Source organism: Drosophila biarmipes, unplaced genomic scaffold (genome assembly GCF_025231255.1).
Source record: "Drosophila biarmipes strain raj3 unplaced genomic scaffold, RU_DBia_V1.1 ptg000015l, whole genome shotgun sequence".
In the NCBI taxonomy this organism is placed as follows: Eukaryota; Metazoa; Arthropoda; class Insecta; order Diptera; family Drosophilidae; genus Drosophila; species Drosophila biarmipes.
Window position 1 is genome coordinate 1,831,811 of NW_026114533.1, and position 10,636 is coordinate 1,842,446.

At 35.7% G+C, this 10,636-nt stretch overlaps 1 protein-coding gene and 1 long non-coding RNA gene across 3 annotated transcripts in view; both read left to right on the forward strand.

Annotated features, from left to right (window-relative positions):
- LOC108030712 (odorant receptor 42a) overlaps positions 1-10,636 on the forward strand; it is a 105,590-nt gene that overhangs the window by 26,183 nt on the left and 68,771 nt on the right. The gene's annotated exons all lie outside the window — the stretch shown is intronic.
- Positions 1,630-3,948, forward strand: LOC108022960 (uncharacterized). Of its 2 annotated transcripts, none has more exons than XR_001768066.3 (5): positions 1,630-1,995; positions 2,161-2,519; positions 2,581-2,994; positions 3,054-3,272; positions 3,331-3,947. It is a non-coding gene; the product is annotated as an uncharacterized LOC108022960 (long non-coding RNA). The 2 variants fall into 2 exon arrangements; XR_007765271.1 differs by lacking the exon at positions 1,630-1,995 and adding an exon at positions 2,076-2,088 and having other exon boundaries at positions 3,331-3,948.

Consider the following 10,636-nt stretch of genomic DNA (forward strand, 5'->3'; position numbering starts at 1 on the left):
AGTGTCATTGGCTACTCTACATTGTTTGTATCATTGTTATTTTAGCCTCTGTTCGAGTTGCCACGGCACCTTGAGTTCCCTCTGTAGTTGCCGCGAGCATTGTTATGGTTTGTATTGTTTTAGTACCTTTAATTGTTAATACGACCACGGAAATTACCTCTCTAACTTGCGCGTCCGCAGTTTTCGCCGCGCTGTGTATAGTTATTGTAGTATAAGACCGAGTTTGGTTTTCCAGTTGTTTCTGTGCAACTGTTTACGAACTTACGAATTTTGAAACGGCGTCATTCAATGTGTTGAAATTGCCAGCTTGCATGATAAGTTTTACCTTATCAATCGTGCAGTTTTTAATCATTGCTTTTACTACGTGCTGTGTGGAATAACTTCTTGCTAGTTCTAGTCTTAAACCGTCTGTTATGTACGCACTTTCTAAAGCCTTCGTCATCTGCTCAATCTCAGATGTGTATTGATTGGCAGTTTTATTGCGTTGCTGTAGATTCATCAGCTTTGACTTCTACAGTCTCGCCTTTGAAGTTACTTTTTAATTCGGCAATTACTTCACCTACCATTATTTTGTTTTCAATCAGATTTCTGACTCTACCCTTTAGCTTTATTTTTGGGGTAACGACATATCTCCGCGCGACATATCTCCGCTGAACAAAAAACGACATATCTCCGCGCAGAGATATGACGTTTTAACGCGACTTAACTCCGCGCGGAGATATGACGATTTGAAAACGACATTTCTTCGCCGATTTATTAGAGACTCATCTTACACTTGAATGAATAATGTATTATGTAAAATATATAATATATACGTACATATACATGCATATACGTTTGTTTTTAATATATGTATCTATATATATTTGAACATACGTATGAACATACACATGTATAATTATGTCAACAAAAATATATTTGTATACGCAGCAAAATAATATTCCACATTGAGGGTTTTCGACGCTGAAATTGAACAGCGAGACAGCGCCTTAACAGAAATCTGTTCAAATAAGCAGCGCGCTATAACCATTTGGCTAGTTTCCAAGCTGGATTACCGATATACGTTCTGATTTCGCCTCTTGTTGTTGCGTATAGCCCTTTTCCACTGCCACTCAGTTCTTTTACGTTCGAACCGACTTTTTTTCTTTTGTGTTTTTACGTTGGGCGAACGTAACATTCGATCTGAACGAAAAAAAACCGAGGTTTTTTGGTGTATTGGAAATATACTATATACGATACTATTATTGCTTAATCTGGTCACACCTGATGGCAGCACTGATGAGTATGTACCCACTCATATGTATGAGTGGGAACGCGCCAGAATTCAGAGTTCTTGGTGTCCCATTTTTTGCTAGTATGTTAAGTACACTTTTAAAAAATTTGGGAAATTATATATTATGTATACATATATATAAATATATTTTATTTGCAAAGCGAAGATCAGCGAGAATTTTTCGCATATGCCAATTCCGTTATTTCTATTATATTGAACAAATTTCTATAACACTAAATAAACATGCATTTTTTAGTGTCATAGAAATTTTTTTCAATGTATAATACTATAATATAAATAACGGAATTAGCGTGTGCGAAAAATTTTCGTTGATCTTCGCTTGCAAATGCAATCAATCGATTCCGGGCTTTCAATAAGTGTGCGTTGTCGGTTTTTTAAGAGCGAGTAAAATGGGTTTGGACAATATCAAATTTGAGTTTAAGGAAGGAAGCCGTGCAGGTTGCTCTCAATTATTATATACTCCAAGTGACCAACAAATTTACAAAAAAAAATAAACAATTAAATCGTTCAAAGGATTACAGAGCACGGGTTTATTTAAGTGCAGATAGGGCTCGCGTCTTTTCCAATCCTGAAAAAATTAAGCATATTCATGGACCACAAGGCCATGAAATGGAAAAAATCGAAGTGCTGTCGCAAATAAAATTGAAGTGTCAAACCAATTCCGACGATACCAAAAAAATATTTAATGATGTTCTCGCGAGGTAAGTACACATACATGCACGCATACATACAAGAATTAGTATACATATATATGGTACATATGTATATTTATTCAAAAACATGACGGTGTGTGTGTATGTATTGCTCAGAAATTGATATACATAATTGATTTTAATTTTTTTTTGTTTCGTTTTATAATAATTTAGAAAAACAAATGGAGAAGAGGAAATAGAAATAAGTTATGATACGGTGAAACGCATTCTACAGCGAAAAAGACAACCCTTTCTTCCAAAATCTCCAATTACTCCCGTGCGCGATGCTTTCAATGATAAAAATATCATGAACCGTTTTGGCATGACAAAAGGAAATTTTCCGTTTTTTTTAAGAAATTATATGCATGAAGTTAATTTGCCTATTGTGATTTGCGTCTGACAAGGTCATCACTTTGATGCAAGCCAATATTGAGGAGCAGCATATGCATTTTGTAATAGATGCTACATTTAAAGTTTGCCCTTTCGGGGACTTTAAGCAACTGCTTCTTATTTATGTTAAACACATGCAAAAGGTGATTATTTTATTGTTTGTTTAATTTTATTTATTCTTTGACATTATTGTATATTTCTTAGATAACACCGTTCCTATTTGTTTTGATGACTCGTAAAACAGAGCTCTGTTACCACCTATTTACATATGTTGACTCAAATATTTGCTGTCTTAATGGTGCATCATTTATATCGGATTATGAGAATGCGATGCGCAACGCTTTGAAAAATTGGCATCCAAATATTAATTTCTTTGCTTGCTGGTTCCATTTTACCCAAGCATGTAAAATAAATGCATTCAAAACTATTGGTTTTGAGAAAATGCTTTCGTGCAATAAACATGCGTATATGCTGTTTATGAAATTTCTATATTTACCTCTTTTACCGGAATGCAAGATTGTTGAAGCATTTTGTCTTCTTGAAGCTCAAGCCACAGCCTTAGATAAGAAGATGCTTTCGCCCTTTTTAAAATATTTTAAGAAGCAGTGGCTTAAGAAGGTAATTATTTCATCATTTTAAATGTATGCTCTTATTCATTCATCTTTTAATTTTAATAGGAAGGACTTAAAAATATATAGGTATACAAACGATCCACAAGAACCACGGGCTCAGTTGAAGCATACAATTTAAATCTGGGCAATAAAATTCGAGCAAAGGGACACTTTTTCAAATTTGTGGAATGTATCATTGATGCGAAGTATGAAAAATGTCGAGAATTCGCTCTTCTCTTTCAAAACGGTGGGATAGGTAATTCAACACAACCAAAACATATACCTGTAAGTATATACGAAATAAAATTAAAGCCATTAAAATATAATAAAAGTATAATTTCAGGATATGTTTCGCTAAATGACCGTTTTACAAAACAGGACTTGTTCGATAGTGTGCATATGGACTCCAATTTGTCGGGAATGTCATCTGAAATGAAGGCATTAACATCATCCCTTTCGTCGAGTGACTCAAAATCTAGTCAAATATCCGATTCATCTATATTTCAAATGAATCCCTGAAATGTATGTCTCATCGAACCGAAATCGGTTTTATTGCGCCAATGTAATTTTGTGAATATTTGTGCAGCATGTTGGGATCAAATTCTGGCTCATAATCAAGAACAGAACGATGATCCTAACGATCCTGACAGTGGTGAACCAAAATGTCCAACGTGTCAACAAGTTGTCAAAGAAGCTATCCGTAATGTTTATATATATAATTAAAAAATTAGAATAATAAACTAAGTTTCATGCGCATTAAATAAATGTATGTAATATGGGCAATTCTCTGACAGAATTTGTGCGACCGTCTTTACAGGGAAAAAAACATAAACTAAACCAATTGGAAAATAAGTGAGGAATTCTTACTAATCTAGAGCTATGAGAATAACCTTTCCTTATTTTCAAAATGTGTATAGTTTATGTTTTTTTCACTGTAATGACGTTCACACAAATTCGGTCAGAGAATTGTTCATATGTATAATATATATGTTGAACTGATTTATGTAAAAATTAATAAAAATAATACATATACTTAAAAAGACTTTTGGGAAACTGCATTTTTTAAGGGATTGATATTATCGTTAAATTATTAAGATTTTCTATTCAACTTTCTGTATGAAATTAATTTAAAAAAAACATTAAATTTAATCTATTGGATGATGAGTTGCTAATTAATCGGCGGAGATGGTACTCCGCGCGGAGATATGTCGTCTTGAAACGTCATATCTCCGCGCGGAAATATGTCGCTTTTTGGTCAGCGGAGATACATATGTCGTTTTAAAAGCGACATAACTCCGCGCGGAGATATGACGTTTTAAAAACGATATAGCTCCGCCAAAAAAAAACGACATAATTCCGCTCGAAAATTGTACCGAGCGGAGATATGTCGTGCGGAGATATATCGCTATGCCTTATAGAGACAGCTAGGTTTTCGTGTTCGCCTTTTATTGACTGTATTATATGTAATGCATCAATGAAACTGGTTAAGTTTTCTGCTTTACCATCGAAAACTGGTATAAGTTTTGATGCAGTGTTAATGAAATCAATATTTGTTTTTGCTCCATTTTGAAGTTGTTGTTCTCAGTTATGCTTGCGCTTGAGTCTGAGTCTGTTTGAGTCTACGTTTGATAACGAAACGGCTGGAATAGTAAGATTATTTAAATCTTCTTCCTGTATGTTGCGTTGAACTCTTCTGTTTCTGTCTAATCGACACCAGTTGGCTCTTCCAATGTTAATTCTTCATCGGTTTCAACTGTTATTGCGGTATAAAGAGTGGTCGGTAAAGAGATATCTAATTCAATGTTTTTTTCTCGATTTCAATTCATTTTCGCATACAAATCATTCCATTCCATGGTAATCTTATCTATGTAATTTTACCATAAGGATCGTGGTTTCACCGAGTATAAGATGGTAATCCACGACCTCCTTTACTGAGACGTATGGCAAAGTGTATAGGATTAAACCCTTTATTTTTTTATTGCAAGCAAACATAGGGATGAATTCCAAATTGTACTCTTCCATATAGTCATTTTAAAATTCAGTGATGGGAATTAAGGTTTTATGACAATGAAGAATGGTTATTGGACGCATTCTAAATTCGAATTATTTATTCGAGACAAGTATCCATTTCTATAGTATTAAATGCCATATTTTGATTTAAAACATTTTTTTTCTATTTTGTTTAACGTTTATTCTGATTAAAATATTGCTAAAATAATTTGCCTTGATTATGTTAGACGGAACTGTAGGGCCATATTAATCTTTCTTAGTCTTAGATCTTATCTAGATCGTTTGCTCTGCTTAAATACTTTTTCTCTAAGCATTTATTGTGCAATTTGTATATTTTGTAAAAAAGATTTGCGCTTATTATGAAAACGATTTTTATTAAGAGTATATGCACCCAATATAGGTCAATATTGTTTGGTTCTACTTTGTTAATAATGTTAGCAGTGAAGTCCTCTGACTTAACGTCAACAATTCCCATTTTGAGTAGACATACTCTTAATATATAAGTTTAATTTTCTGTAGAGAATTTATTTATTTTATTGTTATTCATTTATTTAAAGAAATTTTAAATAGATATACGTAAATATTCCTGTTTTTGCATATTTCCCTGCCTAGCTTTCTTTTTGATTTTAGGGCCTGAGAAACATTCAGCAAAACAAAGTCAACAATTTTGCATTTATAACAGGAATTTATGAATTCAAATTTGACTAATTAAATAAATGTAATAAAATGTCTGCTGGCATAATCGCATAAATTTCCTTTCGATAATCAGAGTGAACAAATTTTTTTTTTGTTTTTTCATATAACTGATTTACAATATTTTGCTCTATATAAACCAATATCAGTTATATGTTGTTAGTATATAGCCTAACAGTGGTTAGTATTTTACGAGCAGCGCTTTCGCGCATCGGCTCGGGCTTAGAAGATTAAAATTAAAGGCAACTTAGGCATTGGCATAAAAGCAGCCCTTGTTGCGTTACTTTGTTCGTTTGAAAAGTATTTTGTCCATTTCTTTAATATTCCGTTCATGTACTTCCATCTCCCGCGAGGTCGTTGCAATATTCCTGTAGTCCTTTAGTAGTCTTCTTTGTTGTAGGAGCTTTACCCTTTTTCCCTTTCTTTTCCGTTTGTGAATGGGTTTGCTGGACTCCTGTCGTGTCCTACTCAGCTGTTGTAAGGGGGCGAGGTCTATCGTTGGGACTCAACTCTAGGGCCTCTTGTAGGCTTGGCGCGTCCCTTTTGCTCGACAGGAGCAGGGGCCTCCCGCGACGGTGCAGAGGAAGGATTGCCTTCCGCACTCATATGCCTCCACTTTATTTTCCTGCGTTGGCGTAGAAGGATTTGCAATTCCTTTTACACTTCTTCTGGTTCTGCTGCTGGTTTTTTGCTTTTATTTTGCCTTCCTGATTCAGGTGGTAACGTGGCTGGTCGTCTCTTAGGCTGATGATATTTATTTTTGTATACTCCGGGCTTTTTGGACTCAGGCGGTGCCGGTGCTGGTCATCGCTCAGGCTGATAATTTTTCAATAATTTTTGCTTCATATTGTAATGTTCGTTGTCCGGGCCTTTTTGTCTTAGGCGGCGCCGGTGCTGGTCATTGCACAGGCTTTCCTTAAATTACAGCTCTTATATAAAAAAAATTTCACATCACTTTATGATATTTTTTTATTGATTTTCACTCTTGTTTTCAATCCGAAGATGCTCACATGGTAACCCAATGATCGGCCGCGCATGCAGGGCATGGTTCAGCATTAAGGATATTCATAACTTTGTTGTGTGGGTCGAATTACACCGCACTTGAAGTGCTGGGAATATTGGAACATAAACAAATGCCAAAATGTTGCAGTGATATAAGTGGTACAGTGTGTACCCGATATGTGAGCATACTACAGCCCTAATAATTTCACACCCATCCAGCACAGGATTAATCTAAAATTTGTACGACAAAGATAAAACCAGAAAAAGGGTGTCTACTGTTAAGTATCCTTTGCATGATATGTTCCCTTTTTTTTCTGCAGCATTGGGCTGCGGTGAATAGGCTGTGGCGCAAGTGTGGGTAATGCCATGCTTAGAAATAAAAGAAGAAATTTATGACTTAAGAATAAACTTCTTTACCGGTTTGAGAAACGTGAATTTCCATAGATGATCGAGTACTAAAAAAATTCCTGTATTAATTTTTTCCTTCTTGGGAAAGTTCCAATAAAGTCTATATAAAGTCTTTGAACTAGTCGTTTGCTTACAATTTTTGTCCTATTGGTGATTTAAGTTTCTGCGTGGGGTATTTTAATGTCCTACAAATCTCAAAGTTGTTGATGTTATTAATAGTCCACAACCATACGCGGCCAGTAAAACTTTCTTCGAATGTTTTCCGAACACAGTGAGAGAAATATGGATGATCGTGAGCTGCGTTGATTACACTTTCTCTAAGCTTGACAGGAACCACAAGCTTCCAAGAGTCTTCCGGAGGCGCGGACGAACTGTTAGAGAAACCAATCCTGTGTGTGATCTTGAAATAGCATTGGCTACTACTTTTTCACTACCTCGACGATGCTCTATGCTAAAATTAAATCCTTGAAGATTGAGTGCCCACCGAGCAAGTGATTTATGACCCCCAAATTACATTCGGAATCTTTTAATAACTAAAACTACTGCTAAGCATGCAAGTTCCGTGGTGGAGTAATTCTTTTGAGGTCTATTAAGCATCTTACACTATATGCAATAGGGCGCTCTATTCCGTTTTCATCACATTGAAGCGCTCCCACACCATCGATCGAAGCATCACACTGTACTATAAACGGTTTTTCATTTGGGATTTACTAATACATAGAGGAGCAGTAGTCAGAGCTCTTTTTCAATTGTTTAAAAGAATCTTGGGCGTTGTCATCCCAGTGAAATTCTTTTCCTCACAACAACTTGGTTAGGTGGAAGGTTTGTTCAGAATATTGGTTAATAAACCGTTGATACGGTTACTTTATTGGGATTCACTTGCAAAGTTCCCTCTCCAATAATGTACTAAGTACTCAATTTATTTTTTTAAGACTGTCTTTTGGCGATATTGACCTGCCTTTCGAAGATGCGTTTAATTCTACAAATAATTACCCTATTGCACTTTCTAACGGTTGCTAGCATTAACATCAGAACGAACCAAATTGTAATCAGAACGACGTGTACATTAACTACTAATATCGGACGTGAACCAAGTTTCTGAAACAAAGATAATAACGACATTTGAATATGCACGGCTGTAAAGGTTTTGATAAGGCCCGATTGAAGGCTTAAGAATTAACAATATAAGTATTTTCTCGTGTTAAGACCTGGAATACACACACAGAACAACTCATAATATATCAATACTAATAACTCCAATTAAAACTAATAAAACCTTAAAATTCGGTCTCGCACCAACCTTCGTTGAGTCAGTTTCAGTAGGTGTTTTAAGCAAATCAGGTTTAATGTCGTTGAGGGCCTTCATGCTCTTAAGGTATAGGATCTCAGCCTCTCAGAACTGACCGTCTTCTTTACGTGGACTAAGTAAAAGCAGCCGACAGGATCTGCTGACGCTTCATGTGCAAGGCCGCTTTAAAAATATCGTACTTTGTTTTAGTCACTGTTCGTTCAGTTAGATTGGAGTGGGCAAATCTTTACCAACGAAATTTAGAGAAAGCTGGCCGTAGTTCACCCACGGTAGCCTTGTCTTCAAGTCTGTCGAACTTGATCATTATTATAGGGTCAACTATAGAACGACCGATACTAGGGGCTTTCATCCCGAAGATATCCCGAACACTTAGGGTAGGAGTAACTTTAAGATTAAAGCAACGGGTGTGAAACAATGCTCTCACATTTTAACCTTGCAGCTTAGACTTAGACGCAGACTTAAGGCGATTGATTTGGTCTCGCAAGGCCCGGGTTTCTGCGACTTCACTCTCCAAACGTTCGACTATTATTTACATACACTGTTAAAAGCGTTCCGCGTAACAGAAATTTTTATGGTGATGCGATACTCCAAATCAGCTATTTCTACCTAATAAATACACTTATTTTAATCCAAGAGTAAAAGGCTGTACTAGATTCGTTCAGAAAGTTTGTAACAGGTAAAAGGAAGCGTTTCCAACTCCATAAAAAATATATATTCTTGAGGCGTTCGCTGAAGTCAATTTAAATATATTCTTATTAGCTGGTGCGCTTTTCGGACCAGCAGTCTTCAATTATTGGTTTCTATAACAGTTACAATAATTTTTTTTAAGTAAATTGTAAGCCAGCTGACTTGGTAGTTTAGCACATATGTTATAACGGCCGTAAGCCGTTCAGAGTTTTAATGCAAAAGTAAAATTTTAGCTGTGTCCAAAAAACCATGACCGTGATTTGTCGTCTAAACGGTTGGTAATATTTGTTACCCGGCAATTATTAGTAAGTGTGTTTTTATATTGCTTGTAAAACTTATTTCTTGCTCACAATATTTCGCTTTTAATAATGTTCATCTAGCCGAGATCTTGGTGTCTTTGTAACGTAATTTATGTTGATTTGGTACCAGATTAAAGGAAAGGAAAGGACGCATTTCCGACGCCTTGGTGATCGGCATCAGCCATGTGCATCCGTCCTTCTGTCTGTCAGTTCGTTTGAATCACGGGATTTTGAATACTAAACAAGGAAGAACGCTGTAGTCGAGTGCCTTAACTATCATATACCCGTCACTCAGCTTGAGGGAGAAAAATAAAAATGGAGTTATAAAAGAAACAAAGAAATATTCTATATGTTATGTGGGTGGCAGAGAGTTTTAGTTTGTTAGCTTGGGGGCGTTAGAGTGGGCGTGGAAAATATATTTTGGTTCAATCGAAAGGTTCTATTAAGACAAATACATTTTAGCAAAAAAAACTTTCTAGCATGACAACTGTGGCCACAACAGTTTAAGCGGTTTGTGGGCGTTAGAGTGTGTGTGGCAAATTTTTTTGGGTTAATCGATAGGTATTAATGAGACAAATACGTTTTAGCAAAAAAAATTTTTTAGCATGAGAATTGTGGCCACCAAAGTTTTGTTAGAGAGGGCGTGGCACATTTTTTTTGGGTCAATCGATAGGTATCGATGAGACAAATACATTTCAGGTACATTTTGTTTCTATCATAAGAACTGTAGGTGCGACCGATTTTCGCGGATTGTGAGCGTTGAAAAGGACGTGGCACCTCGCTGAAACAAACTTGTTTCCGAGATCTTATCGGTCTTATCGACGGAGCTTCCCCCAAGGTTGCAAAATGAGGTAGTACTGAAGAAGATCCATAGAGAAGTTCAGTTTTTGGTTAAAGAATTACATTCATCTTAATAGCTTACATAGGCAAACTGCAAAAAAAAAAATTAAAAAAGATTTCTTTAAATAAGTGAATAATTATGTTTACCGAAAAACAATGGACGACCCCGATCCCAGAGTCGATTTAAGCTTGTTAGTACATGGTAATCTCCGGATAGCACCAAGACTGGACGAAAAGCAAAGTGTAAAAACACGTTAACTTACAGAGTTACAAAGTTCATAGTGACACTCAGATTAATGATAGTTTCTATGCAATTAAAATGAAAAGATTGTCCGTTTTTTTTTAATAAGCTAATGTATTTAGAACTTGCCATATTAGACTTATTGAAATGGAAAATGTAT